Source organism: Petromyzon marinus, unplaced genomic scaffold (assembly GCF_048934315.1).
Source record: "Petromyzon marinus isolate PM22_M1 ecotype Great Lakes invasive population unplaced genomic scaffold, UKy_Petmar_22M1.pri1.0 PM_G_Scaffold_49, whole genome shotgun sequence".
Lineage (NCBI taxonomy): Eukaryota > Metazoa > Chordata > Hyperoartia > Petromyzontiformes > Petromyzontidae > Petromyzon > Petromyzon marinus.
Window position 1 is genome coordinate 1,219 of NW_027423001.1, and position 25,510 is coordinate 26,728.

Sequence of the window (25,510 nt, forward strand, 5' to 3'; positions counted from 1 at the left end):
CCCCTCACCAACCCCCTCACTCACCCCCTCACTCACCCCCTCACTCACTCACCCCCTCACTCACCCCCTCACTCACTCACCCCCTCACTCACCCCCTCACTCACTCAGCCACCCACCCACCCACTCACCGTCGTGGTGTGTTTATACACGAAACAATGTCCTCTTGTGGAGTGCAGGAGGTCCGACGTTCCGTGCCGCTAACACGGACAGGCGACTGCGCGCGGTTGTGATCACGTGACGCATTCGCAGGGCGGCAGGGTCTTCCGGAAGATGTCCCGCGCCACGCGTGAGACGGCCGGAAGAGGTCTTCCGGAAGATGTCCCGCGCCACGCTTGAGACGGCCGGAAGAGTCTTCCGGAAGATGTCCCGCGCCACGCGTGAGACGGCCGGAAGAGTCTTCAGGAAGATGTCCCGCGCCACGCTTGAGACGGCCGGAAGAGTCTTCCGGAAGACGTCCCGCGCCACGCGTGAGACGGCCGGAAGAGTCTTCCGGAAGACGTCCCGCGCCACGCTTGAGACGGCCGGAAGAGTCTTCCGGAAGATGGCCCGCGAGTCTTGAAGGGCACGTGACACGTGAGACAATCAACCCGCTGGGAGGTGTAACAGCAACGATAACAACAACAGCAGAAACAACAACCACAACAGCAGAAACAACAGCAGCAGTAGAGGCGCCGTTCCACGTGTGCACACCCAAGGACAAAGACGCCTCGCTGGGGGTGAGTGTGGGGGCCGAGTGGGTCACCCACGTGGATAGAGCCTGGGGCGGGCCTAGAACTGGTCAGTGACTGTGTGTGTGGTGTGTGTGGTGTGATGTGTGTGGTGTGTGTGTGGTGTGTGGTGTGTGTGTGACTGTGTGTGTGGTGTGTGTGTGACTGTGTGTGTGGTGTGTGTGGTGTGTGTGTGTGGTGTGTGTGTGGTGTGTGTGACTGTGTGTGTGGTGTGTGGTGTGTGTGGTGTATGTGTGTGGTGTGTGTGACTGTGTGTGGTGTGTGTGTAGTGTGTGGTGTGTGTGTGGTGTGGTGTGTGTGTGATGTGTCTGTGGTGTGTGTGTGATGTGTGTGTGGTGTTTGTGGTGTGTGTGTGGTGTGTGTGTGTGGTGTGTGTGTGACTGTGTGTGTGGTGTGTGTGTGTGTGGTCTGTGTGTGTGTGGTGTGTGTGTGGTGTGTGTGTGGTGTCTGTGAGTGTGTGTGGTGTCTGTGTGTGGTGTGTGTGTGGTGTGTGTGTGTGGTGTATGTGTGGGGTGTGTGTGTGACTGTGTGTGTGGTGTGTGTGACTGTGTGGTGTGTGTGTGGTGTCTGTGTGTGTGGTGTGTGTCTGTGTGTGGTGTGTGTGATGTGACTGTGTGTGGTGTGTGTGTGGTGTGTGTGTGTGATGTGTCTGTGGTGTGTGTGTGATGTGTGTGACTGTGTGTGTGGTGTGTGACTGTGTGTGGTGTGTGTGTGGTGTGTATGTGTGATGTGTCTGTGGTGTGTGTGTGATGTGTGTGACTGTGTGTGTGGTGTGTGACTGTGTGTGGTGTGTGTGTGGTGTGTGACTGTGTGTGGTGTGTGTGATGTGTCTGTGGTGTGTGTGACTGTGTGTGGTGTGTGACTGTGTGTGGTGTGTGTGTGATGTGTGACTGTGTATGTGGTGTGTAACTGTGTGTGATGTTTCTGTGGTGTGTGTGGTGTGTGTGATGTGTCTGTGGTGTGTGTGACTGTGTGTGTGTGGTGTGTGACTGTGTGTGTGTGGTGTGTGACTGTGTGTGGTGTGTGTGTGGTGTGTGTCTGACTGTGTGTGGTGTGTGACTGTGTGTGGGTCTGCCCCGTGACCTCCTGCTAAGCGGGCGTTCGACACTTCACGTGGCCTCAGGGTGCACATAGCCTGGCACAAGCGTCGTGGTGACGTCACCGCCACTTAGTGGCGAATGGCGGTTGTTGTTGTTGTTGTGGTGTGTGACTGTGTGTGTGGTGTGTGTCTGCGTTTTATTGATGGTTTCGCTCGAATAGTTGGTCAACACAGCAGCTGATAATGCAAATGATAGTTATAATTCGCATTTAATAATCCGTGGCTTAGCTGATGTGAGTGGAGTTTGTGTGATCTCCCCCTGTTCTACAGATGAGTGACTGGAGTTTGTGTGATCTCCCCCTGTTCTACAGATGAGTGGAGTTTGTGTGATCTCCCCCTCTTCTAAAGATGAGTGAGTGGCGTTTGTGTGATCTCCCCCTGTCCTACAGAGTGAGTGGAGTTTGTGTGATCTCCCCCTGTTCTACACATGAGTGAGTGGAGTTTGTGTGATTCTCCCCCTGTTCTACAGAGTGAGTGAGTGGAGTTTGTGTGATCTCCCCCTGTTCTACAGAGTGGAGTTTGTGTGATCTCCCCCTGTTCTACAGAGTGAGTGGAGTTTGTGTGATCTCCCCCTGTCCTACAGAGTGAGTGGAGTTTGTGTGATCTCCCCCTGTTCTACAGAGTGAGTGAGTGGAGTTTGTGTGATCTCCCCCTGTTCTACAGAGTGAGTGAGTGGAGTTTGTGTGATCTCCCCCTGTTCTACAGATGAGTGAGTGGAGTTTGTATGATCTCCCCCTGTTCTATAGATGAGTGAATGGAGTTTGTATGATCTCCCCCTGTTCTACAGATGAGTGAGTGGAGTTTGTATGATCTCCCCCTGTTCTACAGATGAGTGAATGGAGTTTGTATGATCTCCCCCTGTTCTACAGATGAGTGAGTGGAGTTTGTATGATCTCCCCCTGTTCTACAGATGAGTGACTGGAGTTTGTGTGATCTCCCCCTGTTCTACAGAGTGAGTGAGTGGAGTTTGTGTGATCTCCCCCTGTTCTGCAGAGTGAGTGAGTGGAGTTTGTGTGATCTCCCCCTGTTCTACAGATGAGTGACTGGAGTTTGTGTGATCTCCCCCTGTTCTACAGATGAGTGAGTGGAGTTTGTGTGATCTCCCCCTGTTCTACAGATGAGTGAGTGGAGTTTGTGTGATCTCCCCCTGGTCTACAGATGAGTGAGTGGAGTTTGTGTGATCTCCCCCTGTTCTACAGATGAGTGAGTGGAGTTTGCGCGATTTCCCCCTGTTCTACAGATGAGTGAGTGGCGTTTGTGTGATCTCCCGCTGTTCTACAGAGTGAGTGAGTGGGGGTTGTGTGATCTCCCCTGTTCTACAGATGAATGAGTGGAGTCTGTGTGATCTCCCCCTATTCTACAGATGAGTGAGTGGAGTTTGTATGATCTCCCCCTGTTTTACATATGAGTGAGTGGAGTTTGTGTGATCTCCCCCTGTTCTACAGATGAGTGAGTAGAGTTTGTGTGATCTCCCCCTGTTCTACAGAGTGAGTGAGTGGAGTTTGTGTGATCTCCCCCTGTTCTACAGAGTGAGTGGAGTTTGTGTGATCTCCCCCTGTTCTACAGATGAGTGAGTGGAGTTTGTGTGATCTCCCCCTGTTCTACAGATGAGTGAGTGGAGTTTGTGTGATCTCCCCCTGTTCTACAGAGTGAGTGAGTGGAGTTTGTGTGATCTCCCCCTGTTCTACAGAGTGAGTGAGTGGAGTTTGTATGATCTCCCCCTGTTTTACATATGAGTGAGTGGAGTTTGTGTGATCTCCCCCTGTTCTACAGATGAGTGAGTAGAGTTTGTGTGATCTCCCCCTGTTCTACAGAGTGAGTGAGTGGAGTTTGTGTGATCTCCCCCTGTTCTACAGAGTGAGTGGAGTTTGTGTGATCTCCCCCTGTTCTACAGATGAGTGACTGGAGTTTGTGTGATCTCCCCCTGTTCTACAGAGTGAGTGAGTGGAGTTTGTGTGATCTCCCCCTGTTCTGCAGAGTGAGTGAGTGGAGTTTGTGTGATCTCCCCCTGTTCTACAGATGAGTGACTGGAGTTTGTGTGATCTCCCCCTGTTCTACAGATGAGTGAGTGGAGTTTGTGTGATCTCCCCCTGTTCTACAGATGAGTGAGTGGAGTTTGTGTGATCTCCCCCTGGTCTACAGATGAGTGAGTGGAGTTTGTGTGATCTCCCCCTGTTCTACAGATGAGTGAGTGGAGTTTGCGCGATTTCCCCCTGTTCTACAGATGAGTGAGTGGCGTTTGTGTGATCTCCCGCTGTTCTACAGAGTGAGTGAGTGGGGGTTGTGTGATCTCCCCTGTTCTACAGATGAATGAGTGGAGTCTGTGTGATCTCCCCCTATTCTACAGATGAGTGAGTGGAGTTTGTATGATCTCCCCCTGTTTTACATATGAGTGAGTGGAGTTTGTGTGATCTCCCCCTGTTCTACAGATGAGTGAGTAGAGTTTGTGTGATCTCCCCCTGTTCTACAGAGTGAGTGAGTGGAGTTTGTGTGATCTCCCCCTGTTCTACAGAGTGAGTGGAGTTTGTGTGATCTCCCCCTGTTCTACAGATGAGTGAGTGGAGTTTGTGTGATCTCCCCCTGTTCTACAGAGTGAGTGAGTGGAGTTTGTGTGATCTCCCCCTGTTCTACAGAGTGAGTGGAGTTTGTGTGATCTCCCCCTGTTCTACAGATGAGTGAGTGGAGTTTGTGTGATCTCCCCCTGTTCTACAGAGTGAGTGAGTGGAGTTTGTGTGATCTCCCCCTGTTCTACAGAGTGAGTGAGTGGAGTTTGTATGATCTCCCCCTGTTTTACATATGAGTGAGTGGAGTTTGTGTGATCTCCCCCTGTTCTACAGATGAGTGAGTAGAGTTTGTGTGATCTCCCCCTGTTCTACAGAGTGAGTGAGTGGAGTTTGTGTGATCTCCCCCTGTTCTACAGAGTGAGTGGAGTTTGTGTGATCTCCCCCTGTTCTACAGATGAGTGACTGGAGTTTGTGTGATCTCCCCCTGTTCTACAGAGTGAGTGAGTGGAGTTTGTGTGATCTCCCCCTGTTCTGCAGAGTGAGTGAGTGGAGTTTGTGTGATCTCCCCCTGTTCTACAGATGAGTGACTGGAGTTTGTGTGATCTCCCCCTGTTCTACAGATGAGTGAGTGGAGTTTGTGTGATCTCCCCCTGTTCTACAGATGAGTGAGTGGAGTTTGTGTGATCTCCCCCTGGTCTACAGATGAGTGAGTGGAGTTTGTGTGATCTCCCCCTGTTCTACAGATGAGTGAGTGGAGTTTGCGCGATTTCCCCCTGTTCTACAGATGAGTGAGTGGCGTTTGTGTGATCTCCCGCTGTTCTACAGAGTGAGTGAGTGGGGGTTGTGTGATCTCCCCTGTTCTACAGATGAATGAGTGGAGTCTGTGTGATCTCCCCCTATTCTACAGATGAGTGAGTGGAGTTTGTATGATCTCCCCCTGTTTTACATATGAGTGAGTGGAGTTTGTGTGATCTCCCCCTGTTCTACAGATGAGTGAGTAGAGTTTGTGTGATCTCCCCCTGTTCTACAGAGTGAGTGAGTGGAGTTTGTGTGATCTCCCCCTGTTCTACAGATGAGTGAGTAGAGTTTGTGTGATCTCCCCCTGTTCTACAGAGTGAGTGAGTGGAGTTTGTGTGATCTCCCCCTGTTCTACAGAGTGAGTGGAGTTTGTGTGATCTCCCCCTGTTCTACAGATGAGTGAGTGGAGTTTGTGTGATCTCCCCCTGTTCTACAGATGAGTGAGTGGAGTTTGTGTGATCTCCCCCTGTTCTACAGAGTGAGTGAGTGGAGTTTGTGTGATCTCCCCCTGTTCTACAGAGTGAGTGAGTGGAGTTTGTATGATCTCCCCCTGTTTTACATATGAGTGAGTGGAGTTTGTGTGATCTCCCCCTGTTCTACAGATGAGTGAGTAGAGTTTGTGTGATCTCCCCCTGTTCTACAGAGTGAGTGAGTGGAGTTTGTGTGATCTCCCCCTGTTCTACAGAGTGAGTGGAGTTTGTGTGATCTCCCCCTGTTCTACAGATGAGTGACTGGAGTTTGTGTGATCTCCCCCTGTTCTACAGAGTGAGTGAGTGGAGTTTGTGTGATCTCCCCCTGTTCTGCAGAGTGAGTGAGTGGAGTTTGTGTGATCTCCCCCTGTTCTACAGATGAGTGACTGGAGTTTGTGTGATCTCCCCCTGTTCTACAGATGAGTGAGTGGAGTTTGTGTGATCTCCCCCTGTTCTACAGATGAGTGAGTGGAGTTTGTGTGATCTCCCCCTGTTCTACAGAGTGAGTGAGTGGAGTTTGTGTGATCTCCCCCTGTTCTACAGATGAGTGAGTAGAGTTTGTGTGATCTCCCCCTGTTCTACAGAGTGAGTGAGTGGAGTTTGTGTGATCTCCCCCTGTTCTACAGAGTGAGTGGAGTTTGTGTGATCTCCCCCTGTTCTACAGATGAGTGAGTGGAGTTTGTGTGATCTCCCCCTGTTCTACAGATGAGTGAGTGGAGTTTGTGTGATCTCCCCCTGTTCTACAGAGTGAGTGAGTGGAGTTTGTGTGATCTCCCCCTGTTCTACAGAGTGAGTGAGTGGAGTTTGTATGATCTCCCCCTGTTTTACATATGAGTGAGTGGAGTTTGTGTGATCTCCCCCTGTTCTACAGATGAGTGAGTAGAGTTTGTGTGATCTCCCCCTGTTCTACAGAGTGAGTGAGTGGAGTTTGTGTGATCTCCCCCTGTTCTACAGATGAGTGACTGGAGTTTGTGTGATCTCCCCCTGTTCTACAGAGTGAGTGAGTGGAGTTTGTGTGATCTCCCCCTGTTCTGCAGAGTGAGTGAGTGGAGTTTGTGTGATCTCCCCCTGTTCTACAGATGAGTGACTGGAGTTTGTGTGATCTCCCCCTGTTCTACAGATGAGTGAGTGGAGTTTGTGTGATCTCCCCCTGTTCTACAGATGAGTGAGTGGAGTTTGTGTGATCTCCCCCTGGTCTACAGATGAGTGAGTGGAGTTTGTGTGATCTCCCCCTGTTCTACAGATGAGTGAGTGGAGTTTGCGCGATTTCCCCCTGTTCTACAGATGAGTGAGTGGCGTTTGTGTGATCTCCCGCTGTTCTACAGAGTGAGTGAGTGGGGGTTGTGTGATCTCCCCTGTTCTACAGATGAATGAGTGGAGTCTGTGTGATCTCCCCCTATTCTACAGATGAGTGAGTGGAGTTTGTATGATCTCCCCCTGTTTTACATATGAGTGAGTGGAGTTTGTGTGATCTCCCCCTGTTCTACAGATGAGTGAGTAGAGTTTGTGTGATCTCCCCCTGTTCTACAGAGTGAGTGAGTGGAGTTTGTGTGATCTCCCCCTGTTCTACAGAGTGAGTGGAGTTTGTGTGATCTCCCCCTGTTCTACAGATGAGTGAGTGGAGTTTGTGTGATCTCCCCCTGTTCTACAGAGTGAGTGAGTGGAGTTTGTGTGATCTCCCCCTGTTCTACAGAGTGAGTGGAGTTTGTGTGATCTCCCCCTGTTCTACAGATGAGTGAGTGGAGTTTGTGTGATCTCCCCCTGTTCTACAGAGTGAGTGAGTGGAGTTTGTGTGATCTCCCCCTGTTCTACAGAGTGAGTGAGTGGAGTTTGTATGATCTCCCCCTGTTTTACATATGAGTGAGTGGAGTTTGTGTGATCTCCCCCTGTTCTACAGATGAGTGAGTAGAGTTTGTGTGATCTCCCCCTGTTCTACAGAGTGAGTGAGTGGAGTTTGTGTGATCTCCCCCTGTTCTACAGAGTGAGTGGAGTTTGTGTGATCTCCCCCTGTTCTACAGATGAGTGACTGGAGTTTGTGTGATCTCCCCCTGTTCTACAGAGTGAGTGAGTGGAGTTTGTGTGATCTCCCCCTGTTCTGCAGAGTGAGTGAGTGGAGTTTGTGTGATCTCCCCCTGTTCTACAGATGAGTGACTGGAGTTTGTGTGATCTCCCCCTGTTCTACAGATGAGTGAGTGGAGTTTGTGTGATCTCCCCCTGTTCTACAGATGAGTGAGTGGAGTTTGTGTGATCTCCCCCTGGTCTACAGATGAGTGAGTGGAGTTTGTGTGATCTCCCCCTGTTCTACAGATGAGTGAGTGGAGTTTGCGCGATTTCCCCCTGTTCTACAGATGAGTGAGTGGCGTTTGTGTGATCTCCCGCTGTTCTACAGAGTGAGTGAGTGGGGGTTGTGTGATCTCCCCTGTTCTACAGATGAATGAGTGGAGTCTGTGTGATCTCCCCCTATTCTACAGATGAGTGAGTGGAGTTTGTATGATCTCCCCCTGTTTTACATATGAGTGAGTGGAGTTTGTGTGATCTCCCCCTGTTCTACAGATGAGTGAGTAGAGTTTGTGTGATCTCCCCCTGTTCTACAGAGTGAGTGAGTGGAGTTTGTGTGATCTCCCCCTGTTCTACAGAGTGAGTGGAGTTTGTGTGATCTCCCCCTGTTCTACAGATGAGTGAGTGGAGTTTGTGTGATCTCCCCCTGTTCTACAGATGAGTGAGTGGAGTTTGTGTGATCTCCCCCTGTTCTTCAGATGAGTGCGTGGAGTTTGTGTGATCTCCCCCTGTTCTACAGATGAGTGAGTGGAGTTTGTGTGATCTCCCCCTGTTCTACAGATGAGTGAGTGGAGATTGTGTGATCTCCCCCTGTTCTACAGATGAGTGGAGTTTGTGTGATCTCCCCCTGTCCTACAGATGAGTGAGTGGAGTGTGTGTGATCTCCCCCTATTCTACAGATGAGTGAGTGGAGTTTGTGTGATCTCCCCCTGTTCTACAGAGTGAGTGAATGGAGTTTGTGTGATCTCCCCCTGTTCTACAGATTGAGTGAGTGGAGTTTGTATGATCTCACTCTGTTCTACAAAGTGAGTGAGTGAGTGGAGTTTGTGTGATCTCCCCCTGTTCTACAGATGAGTGAGTGGAGTTTGTGTGATCTCCCCCTGTTCTACAGATGAGTGAGTGGAGTTTGTGTGGACCATCTTCAGAGTCAGTGGAGGAGGCTCGTGAAGGACGCTGCTACTGGGCAGTTTGAGGCAGTCGCCCTCCTGCAACAACGGAGTGCAGAGGAGCGGCAGCAGGCTCAGTGAGTCGACCCGTGGCACCTGGGTCTGTCCCTTGACCTCCTGCCAGCACCAGGCGTTCGACACTTCACGTGACCTTCAAGTGCACTTATAGCCGTGACTTAGAGCTTTTGTGACTGCAGGAATTCATATTCTTTGGGTCTTACGGTAAGTCACTTATCTACGTGACTTTACCGAAAGATCCAAAGAATATGCACGTAGCCTGCCGCTTGTTGTTGTTGATGGTGCTGACGGAGGTGACGGTGTTGGAGGTGATGGCGTTGGTGACGCTGATGGCGTTGGTGACGGTGTTAGAGGTGATGCTGACGGCGGTGACGGTTGTGACGTTACAGGTTTGCTCCCCGCACGGCCACCGTCGCTCGGGAACGAGGAGAGCGACCGAAGAGCTCCGATGGAGCGGGAAGGGAGAGGAGAGCGAGGAGGGAAAAGAAGTCAGGGCAGAGAGGAGGAGCCTCAAATTACGGAAGAGCAAGAAGGGAGAGATGACGGACATCAAGACGCCCAGAGGGGAGAGCGTGCAGTGAGGTGGGCCGAGGGCAAGAGGGAGGAGCAGAGGCAGGACGCGGACAAGGCCAGGTGGGAGCAAGAGGGGGCCAGAAGGAAAGTCGCGGGAGGGGTGGGTGGAGAGAGACAGGTCGAAGGCAGAGCGAGAGACACAGAGAGGAGAGACAGAGAGAGGAGGGATAGAGAGGCGGGGGAGATGGGGGGAGAGGCAGGGACGATGGGGGAGGGATGGGGCAAGGCCGGAGAGATCAGAGGGATATACACATAAAAATGCCATTGAGATTATAGATCGAGTCTTATCGGACTTGCCACGTGGGAGATGATGTGAGGGGTACGGAAGGAGGACAAATTTGTAAGGGGTAGATTCACAAAGAGACCCATAGATTAGCATCCTCATCTAGCCACTCACTTGTCCGCTCACCAACTCACCCGGCGACTCACCCACTGACTCATCCACCCACTCACTCATCCACCCACCCACTCACCCAACAACTTACCCACCCACCCACTCACCCAGACACTCAACCACCCATATATCATGTTGGGTATTTTATATCAAATGTTTATTGTTTTGGCCATTAAACGTCAGTGTCGTAGTGGTCGCCCAGCATGAGTTATAATCCTGGACAGCCGGCATCACAAACCCCTCCACCACCACCGATGTGTTCCTCGTGGAAACAAATCTGAAATTAATTTCGCATTCCTCAGGTCGTGCGAGATTAAATCAAACGGAAGGGCTTCACAGCCGAGGCAAGGTGAAAGGGGTTCACTGCCTCGCGACGCAGTATCGTCCGCTCGCTTTGCTCGTCAATACCGAAGAAACGACGCACGGCCGTGATCTTTTGGGAAGCATCTGTGGTGTGATCGCAGTCAAAGCAGTCATAATGGGCAGTCGATCGTCAGGACGCACGTGTGGTGGTGGTGGGGTAAAGTGTGGGCACTCTCGCCTATTTCAACAAGCAGATGGATAGCTTGGAAGTGTAGGGCCCAGATGCCCCTCGAGAGGAGCTCACCGCAGCATCTTCTGTTGGAGGTCCGTCCCACCCGGGGGGCCGTGGCACAAGCGACACGTTGCAGAGCTGCGCCTTTGCCTTTGTCTCACGACGCGTTGCAGATGAGCTGTGGCAACTGCGGTGGCTGTCGCACTCAAATTTGAACCCCGTGGGGCCGGAGTTACATTCGTCAGCGCCCCTGTCGCCCCCTGGTGGACGAACCGCGCCTGGCTGCCGTCCGTCCCGAGTTTTGAGGATCTTTCTGAGAGTGTTTGGGTCATTTTTCCTGAATCGTGCGAAATCCGAGCAATTCCGAAATTCCATTCTCGCGCGCGACGGCACCAGCGATGTGCTCAGCAGCTAAATGCCGACGCTGAGGCTTGCTGGTCTTCGCGAGAGGGCTTCAGGAGAGAGGTGGTTTAGTTTTGATATTTCTCCTGCGTTGAAGGGGCGCAGACCACAGCGGTTTACTGTGTGGTCCGTAGTTTAGAGTGCATGGCCACAATAACAAATACACGTCTTCATTTGGTTCCCCATTGAGCTGTGCTTAGGCCGTCTGAGCATAAGTGACGTCTGTGGATGAAAATCGTTTGCTGCACTTGATGATGAACACAAACACTGTTGTGATTTATATACAGGATAATTCTGAATTTCTCATCTAAACTGCTGCGCGAGGTTTGCGACGCTTTAGGTGCTAAGATAATTAAAACGTCGCCGTACCACCCCCAGACAGATGGGATGGTGGAGCGCCTGAATAGAACTCTGACCTCCATGCTCTGTCAGGCGATTGACGCGGCGCAAACGGACTGGGATTTGCATGTTCCGAGTGTACTAGCTGCATATAGGATGGCCCCTCATACTTCCACGGGATTTTCACCATTTTTTCTCATGTATGGGAGGCAGAATGTACCCCCTGTAGATGCCCAATTGGGTTTGCCACTGGCTAAGGGGAAATCCAAGTTGCCCAGAGCATGTGAAAATTACCCCGCAATGCATTTCCACGGCTCGGGAGGCGGCAAAATTTAACGCCGCCAAAGCACGGGCGAAACAACGAACGTATTCTAGATTTGAAGCTTTCGTGACTGCAAGGATCCATACTCTTTGGTTCTATTCGGTAAAGTCACCACGTAGGTAAAAATACGTGACTTTACCGAATAGAACCAAAGAGTAATGAACGTATTGCGGGGAAACGGGATCACGTGCTAGCATGGCCCATCGGTGACGGAGCATGGTTACATTGCCTGCGGGTGCCGGTTGGTTACGTCCCCTAAGCTGCATCAGCCCCCCGGCAAGAGCCCGTGGAAGTGGCCGAGGTTAAGCGGCCGCAGTTTGCGCGTTTCCGGCTGGGCCTTCGCCGTTGGTTCGTCCGTCCGTCTCGGCCGAAGCCGTTTGTCCTGCCACGGATTGCCTCTTCCCCCGTCTCCGAAAATTGGTCCGCCAGCGTCCAGTGCGTCCGGCGAGCCGGGGATGGCGTGTGCGTTCAGACGGCGTGCGTCGGAAGGATCGCGCCGTGCCGCCCGTCGCATCGAAGCCTCGCCGGGACCGAGGGAGGTGGCTGCTGCCGCCGAGCCTGCTGCACCCGTGCCTCCTGCTGCACCCGTGCCTCCTGCTGCACCCGTGCCTCCTGCGTTGCACCCCGTGTGTCTCCGGCCGTTCTCGTGGCACGCGCACCGCCCGAGCAGGGGCGGAAGACCCGTCCCCCGTCAACGGAACTCGGCGTCGCGAACTCGGTCCAAACGCTTGCGATTCCGTTGACTCCTGATTCTGGGTATTTGCTCGGGAATGGCGGAGAGGTTGTGGTTGTTGTTGTTGTTCAGTTCTGGCCGAGGTTAACTCGGTCCAAATGCTTGCGATTCCGTTGATTCCATATTCTGGGTATTGGTCGGGGAATGGCGGAGAGGTTGTGGTTGTTGTTGTTGTTCAGTTCTGGTCGAGGTTAACTCGGTCCAAATGCTTGCGATTCCGTTGATTCCATATTTTGGGTATTGGTTTGGGAATGGCGGAGAGGTTATGGTTGTTGTTCAGTTCTGTTCTGTTCGTTTTCCTAAGTCTTGTTCCCTTTCGTAAATGTTCCCTTCGCTCCTTGTTCCCTCGTCTTTAGGTGTTGTTCCTGCGGATTGTTCTGCCTTTTTAAGGAAAATAACTGGAGTCCTGCTTTTATAGATATTGTTGTTGTTATCCTGCACATGGGCGCACTTACCTGTTATTTGAGTATTAGCCAGGAAAATTTCGATTTAAACCTTTCGTGACTGTAAGGATTCATCTTCTTTGGTTCTTTCAGTAAAGTCACCGCGTAGAATGAGAATAAAATAATAAAATAAAACAATAAAATTCTCACGACGTTTCGGCCACAACGCAGGTGGCCTTCTTCAGAGCTTCATTATTGAAGCTCCGTCATTTATTGTAGCTCTGTCGTCCCGACAGGTTTGTTCCTTTCACCTGAAGAAGGCCACTTGTGTCGTGGCCGAAACGTCGTGAGAATTTTATTGTTTTATTTTATTCTCATTCTACGTGGTGACTTTACCGAAAGAACCAAACAAGATATTAGCCAGGAAGGCTACATGTTTTTTTATTACGGGGGGGGGGGGTGGGGGGGGGTGATGTAATGACATGATGACACCTGTTGGTTAGAAAACGGAAGCACGGGTACAGGCACCGCTAAAGCAACATCCAATCCGAAAGGGAGAGGTATCTAGGCCAAGGGTAAATGGGCGGGGCTCGCCGGGAACCCTCTGGAAGGTTCCGCGATAGGGCGTGGCCAGAGGCGGAGCCTAGCCGCACTTTGCGGCGACAGAAGCGGTGGGCGGAGGAGGACTCGGGGCTCGCGCGTGGAGCCTTGGGTCCCGGGCTGCGTTGCCGCTCGCCGTCGTCTCTCTCCGTCGTGCGGCCGCGCGCGGAAGATCTCCTGCGGGGGTTCCGTCGCCGCCCTTCCCGGCACGCCGCCGGCCAGCGGCGAAGCCGAGAGCGGACGGGTGGAACGGCGCCGCGTGACCGACCGTGCGTGTGGCCGGCGGAGACGCCGCGCTCAGAATGAGAAGATGAGGTTGGCCTGCGCTGTGCCGCGTGTGAATAAAAGAAGCACCCCCTCATTGCGTACGTACGTTGAACTTCTTACGCGCCGTACGTAGCCAACCGTGCTCATCGGAGGTGCTGGGGAAGGATGACAAACTGAACACACAAAGTCGTCAATCCTGATTTGAAGCTTTCGTGACTGCAGGGATCCACGCTCTTTGGTTCTTCCGGTAAAGTGACTGTGAAGACGGTCGCTTGTTGCTGCGATCGGAACGTCGTGATCTATTTTTTTTTGTTTTTTTTACCGAAAGAACCAAAGGGTACGATAGGTAGTTCCGTAGTCAAATCTTCATTCAAAAGCGCATAGCTCCAGCGACTTAATGAATGTCAGAAGGAAGAGCGTTCCAGACGGCTGCTGGAGCGCATCTGAAAGCGCGCCACGCAGTGGCCGTCAAATCTTGACTTGAAGTCAAGATTGACGGCCGCTCTTTGGGTCTTTCGGTAAAGTCATCACGTGGGTAGGTAGAAAATAAATTAAATCACGTGACGTTTCGTTAGCAACACGACAAGCGTCCATCATCAGGTGGGACAGCCATAGCAAGAGACAATTGCTGAAGTGGGCAAAAGGGTTGCCGTGATAAGAGGCTACGTAGGTAAGAGAGGCGGGAGAAGCCAGGGAGGAGAGATAGAGTGAGGGGGGAGGAGCTACTCAACTGACATCCCTACGAGAGAGAGAGGCTCTACCTTGGTAAACAACAACAACCACCAAAACGACCACCACCACTACAACGATGAGAATTTCTCACCTCGGATTTCAATGCAAGAGCGCAGGTGGCAGCAGGTAGTATGACGTAGTATGACGTCACTTCCCCCGGCTCTCCCACTGAATAAATTATGTTAATGAGGCCGGCCCATATGTGGAGGGATGGGGGCGTGGGCGCTGAATCCGTCGCAATAAACTCGCGACGGCTTTAACGAACACATTATGTTAATGAGCCACCAGTCACTGGGCGTAGCTTTGCCCAAATAAGGATTGCCACTGGAACGATATCGGCGGTGACCCAAGCGGAGGTGACGTCACGCTCAAGAGCGTGGTGGACGGGGGAGGGTTGAATACCTTGGTGACATGACGTCTATTGTTTTTATATATCCTCGTGTTCAACAGAGTTAATAGACTTTACTTCAAACACAAATTTGACACTGTCACACACTGCCATGAGTAAACAGGTGGTGGTGTGACCAGAACCATGCCTGGCCACCTTCATCTGCTCAGCATTAATTCTTCCTCACTCCACCAAGTAATGAATCGAGGATCAATCAACATAGCCGAGGCTATCCGTGTCTCTGTCTCTCTCTCCCCGTGGTGAAGGTGTTCCCCTCCACACATTCAGAGTCAACAGCGGCACGCGCTTAGCGTCTTTGACCGATAGATACATTGACGCACGTATTGTTGGTTCTTTCAGTAAAGTCACGTAGATAGAAAATAAAGATAACAGATTAAATTTAATAAGATAAAGACCACTTGTGTTGCGATCGAAACGTCGTGGGTTTATTGCTTTATTTAAAAAAAATATTTTTCATTTTTTTGTATTATTTTATTTTCTATCTACGTGACTTTACCGAATAAACCAGGAATATTAATTCCTGCAGTCACGAAAGTTTTAAGTCAAAACATTCACACACGTTGACAAAGCCTCACCTTGTGTTGTTGTGGGCAGGTCGCTTCTGATAACAAGAGCGGTATAGCAGCTCAAGCGGGCTTGGCCTGGTAACAAAAGAACGAAAATAAAAACTGCGTGAATATTTACAATAAAACAAAGTTACAAAGTGACGAGCCGGGTGAAGACAAATTAAACTTAAGCGAGATAATTAAAGTGAATGCAATCAGGCGAGGGCAGGAGGCAAGGCCCCGCGTGGCTAGGCCCCGCGTTGTAAAGTTCCAACCTGGACATCGATTCCCATGCTCGCTGCTACTCAACTGACATCCCTACGAGAGAGAGAGCGAGGCTCTACCTTGGTAAACAACAACAACAACCACCACCACCATGAGAATTTCTCACCTCGGATTTCAGTGCAAGCGTGGATCGGCAGCCTCCTGTTACCTCGTGACGTCACACGTGTAAGCAGGTAACATAACGTCACTTCCGGGGTAAGAGACACGCCCCTCCCGTAAAGAGCGGCTCCGTAACTGAATAAATTATGTTAATGTTAACTGGCCATATGTCGAGGGATGGGGCGTGGCTGCTGAACCCGACGGCTTCAACGGATACATTATGTTAATGAACCGCAGTCACTGGGCGTAGCTTTGCCCAAATAAGGATTGCCACTGGATTGATATCGGCAGTGACCCAAGCGGAGGTGACGTCACGCTCAAGAGCGCTGTGGACGGGGTTGGGGGAGCGTGAATACCTTGGTGACATGACGTCACTAGCGAGTTACACCTCCCGCTGGCACTTCATGCCGTTGAGGTCATGCTGAGTGGTGACGTCACAGAGCGGGTATGGAGTTTAAGTTGATTTAGATTCATTTTCCATTGCCCCCTCCCTTGGGTGCGTGAACTCAGCAACAACGTGGACATTGTTGTGTACACTGTGTGTGTGTACACACTGTGTATGTACGTACACTATATGTATACGTGTGTGTACACACTGTGTACACACGCACACACAGTGTGTGTACGTACATACACACACTGTGTGTGTATGTACGTACACACACACAGTGTGTGTACGTACGTGTACACACTGTGGTGTCACGGTTAAAATTGTGGTAATTCCAGACATTATCCAGAAACTCTACAACGGAAATGTTTGGCTACGAACGGTTTGAAAGAAGTGTTAGTCAAACAGAGTGTATTTGCGTGCGCGTGTTTAAACGTATCTTTGTACGAGCGGTAGGGCAGCGGTTAGCGCTACGCTGCGCTACGAACCCGGAGACCCGGGATCGTTTCCCGCTCATGGCCAACACCGCCAGTGACGATTATCTGAACCGGTCCTGGGCCTTCCCTAGGTCGACTCAGCCTAAAAATGAGTACCCAGTGTGATGTGAGCATCGCCACTCGGGATACAAAGGCGGCCGGGCGCGGTGCTGGCTACCCACCCCCCTCGTGTGCCGTGCCAGCCTTCATAGGTGCTCGCTAACAGCACTTGCCCCTAGAGTCTGTTAATGCTCTACCGGGGATCTTTGTTCTTGTCGTTGTGTATGAGTGGGGAGCGGTAATTTAGTGGCTATCGCACTGCACTCCGTAACCCGGTGACCCAACTTGGAATCCTGCTCATGACACACAACAGTGGCAGATATTTAACCAGTCCTGGGTTTTCCCTACACCGATGTAGTCTTAAATGACTTCCTAGTGTGGTAAATACCAGGGGAGACAAAGGCGGCCCGGTGCGGTGTTGGCCACTCTCCCCGAGTGCCGTGCGTGCCGGCGTTTATAGCTCACCAACAGCACTTGCCCCAGCAGTCTGTTGAAGGCTGTACGGGGGATCTTTGTGTGAGTACCTGGTACGGTGTGTAAACATTGCCACTAGGGAGACAAAGGCATTCGGGCGTGGTGCTGGCCACCCACCCCCTCGTGTACCGTTCCGGCCTTCATAGGTGCTCGCTAACAGCACTTGCCCCTACAGTCTGTTAAGGCTATATGGGGGATCTTTGTCTTTGTGTGAGTGCAATAAGATCAGGCAACATGACTGGCAGAGAAAATTGCTTGAGATTATTTTAAAAGCATTGGTTTAGAAAAGTGAACAAAGCATGTCTCTATTATGTGCATTACCACTGAAGGGTGCATTGGGTTCAAAGCCATCCGCATAGCCTCAAATCTGCATTAATGCCAATTTGTCTCCGTATCTGGTAAGATCATAGTATTACAGGAGGTCCTCTCACGCGCTAACCCAGACTGCTGTGAGTGCACGATCTCTGTATTAGTTTTTTAGTGTCCTTAACTCAGATCAAACAATATGCAGTTCAGGTCAAAAAAGACATTCCTTTTTAACGCTTTCCAACCAAGGTTGAGATGTTAATGCATTAGCTCTGTTCGTTCATATCTGCCCATCTGTCTGTAGCATGGCATTTGGATAACCCTCTTAAAGATGTATGGACTGATGCTGCACAGAAGGATGTGTAGCTGAGTGGACTTGCCGATGACTGGTACCAGCGGTGTCAAGATCGGCCTCTGTGGAGGAGGCTCGTGAAGCACGCTGCTGGGCAATTGGAGGCAGTCGCCCTCCAGTAACAACGGAGGGCAGATGAGCGACGCTCACGACAACGAGCGGAGCGTCAGCCACACCAAGTTGGTGCAGTGGTGCCTCTGTCAGTCATCTTATTGAGCACATGGAAACTTGGGTCTGTCCTGTGAGCTGGCAGAGAGCCTTCGACACATCACGTGGCCTCAACACGTAAGACAAAACTATAATTCGTGTTGATGAGAATGTACCTCCTCCTATACGTGTAACTTTTAAGTGGTATGCCTTGTAACTGATGAATGATCTGAGTTGTGCCACCTATTTCAAAGACAATGAGTTGCTCCAGATGCTTCGTGGAACACAAAAACACCGTTTGACCTGTATCACAAGAACAACGGGTCTCACCTGAGTTCTCTGTACAGGTTACTTTCAAACAAACACACACACACACACTTTGTCCTAACATCACTTATTCAATGTTTGACCCTTACAGATCAAATGTTACAAGTATGCACAAAACCAGACAAGCATACATTCTAAATTGACAGGCATATTAACAAAATTGGATTACTGCAGTGAAATATACTGCATCACGTTACATCGTATTACCAAGAAGCTTTTAAAAAAAGTTGCACAGTCTGCTTCACAGTGAATGTAAAACATACTATTGTGTCATTCAAAACGAGTAGGCCATTGCATGCTGGCGTCTGAGTGAAAATGTAGCAAATTCTAAACATTACCTACAAACTACACAACTGAGATGACGCATCAATCATCGCCCCCTACGGACAGGCTCTTGTCCACATGCAGGCCGGTGCAGGGCCACCACCTTGTGCCACACAGGGGCAGCTGCTACTTGGGGATGCTCTTCGAGCGTGAGATGAGATACAAAACTCAGAGTTGCTGAGGCGATAAAGCAAGCACCATGTAAAAGCAATTATGATAATATAGTGAATGCTTGGGAGCTTATTGGCTCTTGCTCCTGACTAGAGATCTACCCAACCCACGGGCCCACAAAGACTGGCCACCCTTACTCTGCAGGATGAACCTAAGAAATGAGTGTTCAACTTCACATTCTTGTCATTAAAGGCCTGTGACAAAGGTGCATCTATTGTAGCGACATCGTCTCTGGCTTACACATCTACCGGGTCTCCACTTGACTTTGTATTGTCTAGGAGCAAGTCCACCCACACCTCCACTTCCACAAACTGCTGGGAGTTGCCTCACTCTGCCTCAGTCAGAATTCTCCTCCTGCTTTACGATGTGAAGGTCCCATTTTGGAGTTGAATCTTCATCTTCACATTTTACCTTCACTTCTTCGCTCTTCACCATCACCTCTTCACATTTCACCTTCACTTCTTCGCTCTTCACCATCACTTCTTCACATTTCACCATCACCTCTTCATATTTCACCTCGATACCTTTAAAAATGTCCAAGCTGGGATTTTCTTCCGGTTCTTGTTTCATGAGGGATGGGCTCATTGCGGCACTTTGACTTTCACGAGCTGATTTCAGACTCCACTCCTTGTGGATCTTCTGATGCTTCTGTGTTCTCTGGTGTACTTGAAGATTTGATGAATCTGCAAACGGCTTCCCGCACAGAGTACACTTGAAGGGTTTCTCTCCTGTGTGTGTTCTCTGGTGTTTTACAAGAGAAGATGACTGTGAAAATGCCATCACGCACACACTGCACTTGAAAGGTTTCTCTAATGTGTGTGTTCTCTGGTGATTTTTAAGAGTAGAAAAATCTGAAAATGCATTCCCACACACACTGCACTTGAAGGGTTTCTCTCCCGTGTGTGTTCTCTGGTGTGTTACAAGATTACATGACTGTGTAAACGCCATCCCGCACATCGTGCACCTAAAGGGTTTCTCTCCCGTGTGTGTTCTCTGGTGTTTTACAAGATCAGATGACTGTGCAAATGCCTTCACGCACACACTGCACTTGAAGGGTTTCTCTCCCGTGTGTGTTCTCTGGTGGGTCTGAAGAACTGATGGCCATGCAAATGCCTTGTTACACACAGTACATTTGAAGGGTTTCTCTCCTGTGTGAGTTCTCTGGTGCCGTGTCAAATTTCCAGTCCGGTCCGTGCTGTATGCACGCTGGTCGCATTGTTGACTTGTCGTACCGAGCTGCGCTGAGTGCCTTTGCTCCATCAGACCAAATCTGCAGAGGAAGCGTCAGCTGCAGACAGAAAAAAATAATATCCACACCATCTACACGTCAGGCACAGAGGAATGCACATGTGACTTACACGTCTATACTTATTAATATATTCATGATGTAGTGAAAAAGTTTCCCAAATTCATCAGATTTGATGAACGTGCAAATGCCTTCCTGCAAAGTGCACCTGAAGGGTTTCTCTCCACGGGCTGCTATGGCACACAATGAGAGGGGAAATGTCATTGATATGCCTGGAAGCCTTCATATCTTCAAGATGAATGTTAACCCAAAACTCTAAGCACACAATTTCGGCTGTCTGACTACAAAATGAATATTTATGAAAGCTAAATTCAGCTGACATAGCAAAGGGTATTGAAAACAATACTATTTCTGTTATGCAGAAATGCATTAATTAACGTTCAATCGCAACTCAGGTGTGAATCCAGGCTATGTCCTTGAATGCTGGGGATGAACAGTTCCGACTTCAGCTGAATGTGTGTGCTGTGTTCACCTGTTTCCATTCGTATAAAGAGATCCAGAGGAAAACAAAAATAAACTATTGTTTTTATATATCCTCGTGTTCAACGGAGTTAATAGACTTTACTTCAAACACAAATTTGACACTGTCACACACTGCCATGAGTAAACAGGTGGTGGTGTGACCATAACCATGCCTGGCCACCTTCATCTGCTCAGCATTAATTCTTCCTCACTCCACCAAGTAATGAATCGAGGTTCAATCAACATAGCCGAGGCTATCCGTGTATCTCTCTCTCTCTCCCCGTGGTGAAGGTGTTCCCCTCCACACATTCAGAGTCAACAGCGGCACGCGCTTAGCGTCTTTGACCGATAGATACATTGACACACGTATTGTTGGTTCTTTCAGTAAAGTCACGTAGATAGAAAATAAAAATAACAGATTAAATTTAATAAGATAAAGACCACTTGTGTTGCGATCGAAACGTCGTGGGTTTATTACTTTATTTTAATTTTTTTATTTTTCATTTATTTTTATTATTTTATTTTCTATCTACGTGACTTTACCGAAAGAACCAAGAATATTAATTCCTGCAGTCACGACAGTTTTAAGTCAAAACATTCACACACGTTGACAAAGCCTCACCTTGTGTTGTTGTGGGCAGGTCGCTTCTGATAACGAGAGCGGTATAGCAGCTCAAGCGGGCTTGGCCTGGTAACAAAAGAACGAAAATAAAAACTGCGTGAATATTTACAATAAAACAAAGTTACAAAGTGGCGAGCCGGGTGAAGACAAATTAAACTTAAGCGAGATTATTAAAGTGAAGGCAATCAGGCGAGGGCAGGAGGCAAGGCCCCGCGTGGCTAGGCCCCGTGTTGTAAAGTTCCAACCTGGACATCGATTCCCATGCTCGCTGCTACTCAACTGACATCCCTACGAGAGAGAGAGGCTCTACCTTGGTAAACAACAACAACAACGACCACCACCACAACGATGATAATTTCTCACCTCGGATTTCAGTGCAAGCGCGCACACGGCAACTTCCTGTTACCTCGCGACAGCAGGAAGTAGTATGACGTCACTTCCCTCCCACGAGCGGCTCTCCAACTGAATAAATCTGAAAATGTCTTCCCACATTTTATATATATTTTATTATTTTGTTGTTTCCCTTCAACGTGACTTTACAAAAAAAAACTCAGAATATGAATTACTGCAGTCACGAAAGCTTTAAATCAAAAATTGAATAAATTATGTTAATAAGACCGGCCCATACGTCGAGGGATGGGGGCGTGGGCGCTGAACCCGTCGCAATAAACGCGCGACGGCTTTAACGGACACATTATGTTAATGAGCCGCCAGTCACTGGGCGTAGCTTTGCCCAAATAAGGATTGCCACTGGAACGATATCGGCAGTGACCCAAGCGGAGGTGACGTCACGCTCAAAAGCGCGGTGGACGGGGGAGGGGTGAATACTGTGGTGACATGACGTCGCTAGCGAGGTACACCTCCCCCTGGCGTTTCACGCCGATGAGGTAATGCAGAGTGGTGACGTCACAGAGTTGGAGTTTAAGTTGATTTAGATTAATTTTCCATTGCTCCCTCCCTTGGGTGTGTGAGCTCAGCAACAACGTGGACATTATTGTGTATACACTGTGTGTGTGTACACTGTGTGTGTACATTGTGTGTGTACACTGTGTGTGTACACTGTGTATACACTGTGTATGTGTACACTGTGTGTGTACACTGTGTGTGTGTACACTATGTGTGTACACTGTGTGTGTACATTGTGTGTGTACATTGTGTGTACACTGTGTGTGTGTACACTGTGTCTACACTGTGTGTATACACTGTGTGTGTACACTGTTTGTATACACTGTGTGTGTGTACACTGTGTGTATACACTGTCACTGTGTGTCGCTGTGTGTGTCACTGTGTGTGTCACTGTGTCACTGTGTGTGTCACTGTGTGTCGCTGTGTGTGTCACTGTGCCTGGCACAAGCGTCGTGGTGACTTCACCGCCACTTAGTGGCGAATGGCGGTTGTTGTTGTGTCACTGTGTCACTGTGTGTATCACTTTGTGTGTGTGTACACTGTGTATCTACACTGTGTGTGTACACTGTGTCACTGTGTGTACACTGTGTGTGTCACTGTGTGTGTGTAGCTTCCTGTTACCTCGTGACGTCGCGCAGCAGCAGGTGACGTGACGTCACATCCGGGGTACGAGACACGCTCCTCCCACAATGAGCGGCTCCGTAACTAAATTATCGAGTCAATAAATTATGTTAATGTTGCGCCCATATGTCGTGAGTGCTGAACCCGTCGCAATAAACTCGCGACGGCTTTAACGAGTACATTATGTTAATGAGCCGCCAGTGACTGGGCGTAGCTTTGCCAGAATAAGGATTGGCACTGGAACGCAATCGGCAGTGACCCAAGCGCAAGGTGACGTCACGCTCAAGAGCACGGTGGAATACCTTGGTGACATGACGTCACTAGCGAGGTACACGTCCCCCTGGCGTTTCACGCCGATGAAGTAATGCTGAGTGGTGACGTCACAGAGCGGGATTGGAGTTTAAGTTGATTTAGATTCATTTTCCATTGCTCCCTCCCTTGGGTGTGTGGGCTCAGCTACAACAACGTGGACATTATTGTGTGTACACTGTGTGTGTGTACACACTGTGTTTACACTGTGTGTGTTTACACTGTGTATATACACTGTGTGTACACTGTGTGTTTGTACACTATGTGTGTGTGTACACTGTGTGTGTACACTGTGTGTGTGTACACTGTGTATACACAATGTGTGTGTGTACACTGAGTGTGTGTGTACACTGAGTGTGTGTGTACACTGTGTGTGTGCACTGTGTGTACACTGTGTGTGTGTGTACACTGTGTGTGTATACACTGTGTGTGTGTACACTGTGTGTGTGTACACTGTGTGTGTGTGTACACTGTGTGTATACACTGTGTGTGTGTACACTGTGTGTGTGTGTACACTGTGTGTATGTGTGTACACTGTGTGTGTACACTGTGTGTGTGTGTACACTGTGTGTGTACACTGTGTGTGTTCACTGTGTGTGTGTGTGTACACTGTGTGTGTGTGTACACTGTGTTTACACTGTGTGTGTTTACACTGTGTATATACACTGTGTGTACACTGTGTGTTTGTACACTATGTGTGTGTGTACACTGTGTGTGTACACTGTGTGTTTACACTGTGTATATACAGTGTGTACACTGTGTGTTTGTACACTATGTGTGTGTATACACTGTGTGTGTACACTGTGTGTGTGTACACTGTGTGTATACACAATGTGTGTGTGTACACTGAGTGTGTGTGTACACTGTGTGTGTGCACTGTGTGTACACTGTGTGTGTGTGTACACTGTGTGTGTATACACTGTGTGTGTGTGTACACTGTGTGTGTGTACATTGTGTGTGTGTGTACACTGTGTGTATACACTGTGTGTGTGTACACTGTGTGTGTGTGTACACTGTGTGTATGTGTGTACACTGTGTGTGTACACTGTGTGTGTGTGTGTGTGTACACAGTGTGTGTGTGTACACTGTGTGTGTACACTGTGTGTGTTCACTGTGTGTGTGTGTACACTGTGTGTGTACACTGTGTGTACACTGTGTGTACACTGTGTGTGTGTGTACACTGTGTTTACACTGTGTGTGTTTACACTGTGTATTTACAGTGTGTACACTGTGTGTTTGTACACTATGTGTGTGTGTACACTGTGTGTGTACACTGTGTGTGTGTACACTGTGTGTATACACAATGTGTGTGTGTGTACACTGAGTGTGTGTGTACACTGTGTGTGTGTGTGTGTGTACACTGTGTGTGTGTGTACACTGTGTGTGTATACACTGTGTGTACACTGTGTGTGTGTGTACACTGTGTGTGTGTACACTGTGTGTGTGTGTACACTGTGTGTATACACTGTGTGTGTGTACACTGTGTGTGTGTACACTGTGTGTATGTGTGTACACTGTGTGTGTACACTGTGTGTGTGTACACTGTGTGTGTGTGTACAATGTGTGTATATACTGTGTGTGTACACAATGTGTGTGTGTACACTGTGTGTGTGTACACTGTGTGTGTTTACACTGTGTGTACACTGTGTGTGTGTGTACACTGTGTGTGTGTGTACACTGTGTGTGTACACTGTGTGTATACTGTGTGTGTATACACTGTGTGTGTACACTGTGTGTGTGTGTGTACACTGTGTGTGGGTGGTGAGTGTGTGAGCGACTGGGTGAGTGAGTGTGTGGGTGGGTGAGTGAGTGAGTGGGCGACTGGGTGAGTGGGTGGGTGAGTGGGTGGTGAGTGTGTGAGCGACTGGGTGAGTGAGTGTGTAGGTGAGTGGGTGAGTGAGTGTGTGAGGTGAGTGTGTGAGCGACTGGGTGAGCGACTGGGTGAGTGTGTGGGTGGATGAGTGGGTGGATGACTGTGGGAGTGAGTGAGCAACTGGGTGAGTGAGTGGGTGTGTGAGTGTGTATGTGTGAATGGGAGAGTGAGTGGGTGGGTGACTGTGTGAGTGAGTGAGCGGGTGAGCAACTGGGTGAGTGAGTGATTGTGTGTGCGACTGGGTGAGTGAGTGGGTGTGTGAGTGTGTGAGCGAATAGGTGAGTGTGTGAGTGAGTGAGCGACTGGGTGAGTGTGTGGGTGGGTGAGTGTGTAGATGAGTATGTGAGCCACTGGACGAGTGAGTGTATGAGTGTCTGGGTGAGTGTGTGGGTGAGTGTGTCGGTGAGTGAGTGAGCGACTGGGTGAGTGGGTGAGTTTGGTGCAGTAGGAGGCACAGGTGGTGCATCAGCCAGTCATCTCAGCCGTCTCAGTCAGTCGACCCGTGGCACCTGCTGGGCCTGCCCCGTGACTTCCTGCCAGCGGGCGTTCGACACTTCACGTGGCCTCAAGGTGCACCTAGCCTGGCACAAGCGTCGTGGTGGCGTCACCGCCACTTAGTGGCGAATGGCGGTTGTTGTTGGCAAAAACAACTCCCTACCTCCACGTGGTGCCGGACGGGCAACGTTGTCGTGGACAGTGCTGTGGGGTGGAGGGCCAATTCCAATCGGCCTCTACTCTCAGGGCATTTGCGACCACCATAGCGGCTAATTAATTGAAGGTGGAGGGGCTGGTAACCCCTCCACCTTCATTTACTTAATTGAAGGTGGAGGGGTTACCCACTCACCCACCCACTCACCCAGACACTCACACATCCACCCACTCACCCAGTCGCCAACCCACTCACCCAGACACTCACCCAGACACTCA

At 49.8% G+C, this 25,510-nt stretch overlaps 1 long non-coding RNA gene across 2 annotated transcripts; it reads left to right on the top strand.

Moving 5' to 3' along the window:
- The first annotated feature begins 525 nt into the window (after nt 1-525).
- Nucleotides 526-13,483, top strand: LOC142917403 (uncharacterized). 2 transcript variants are annotated; one of them, XR_012936980.1, is made up of 4 exons: nt 526-716; nt 8,769-8,900; nt 9,231-9,423; nt 11,836-13,483. It is a non-coding gene; the product is annotated as an uncharacterized LOC142917403 (long non-coding RNA). The 2 variants fall into 2 exon arrangements; XR_012936979.1 differs by lacking the exon at nt 11,836-13,483 and having other exon boundaries at nt 9,231-9,587.
- The last annotated feature ends 12,027 nt before the right edge of the window (nt 13,484-25,510 follow it).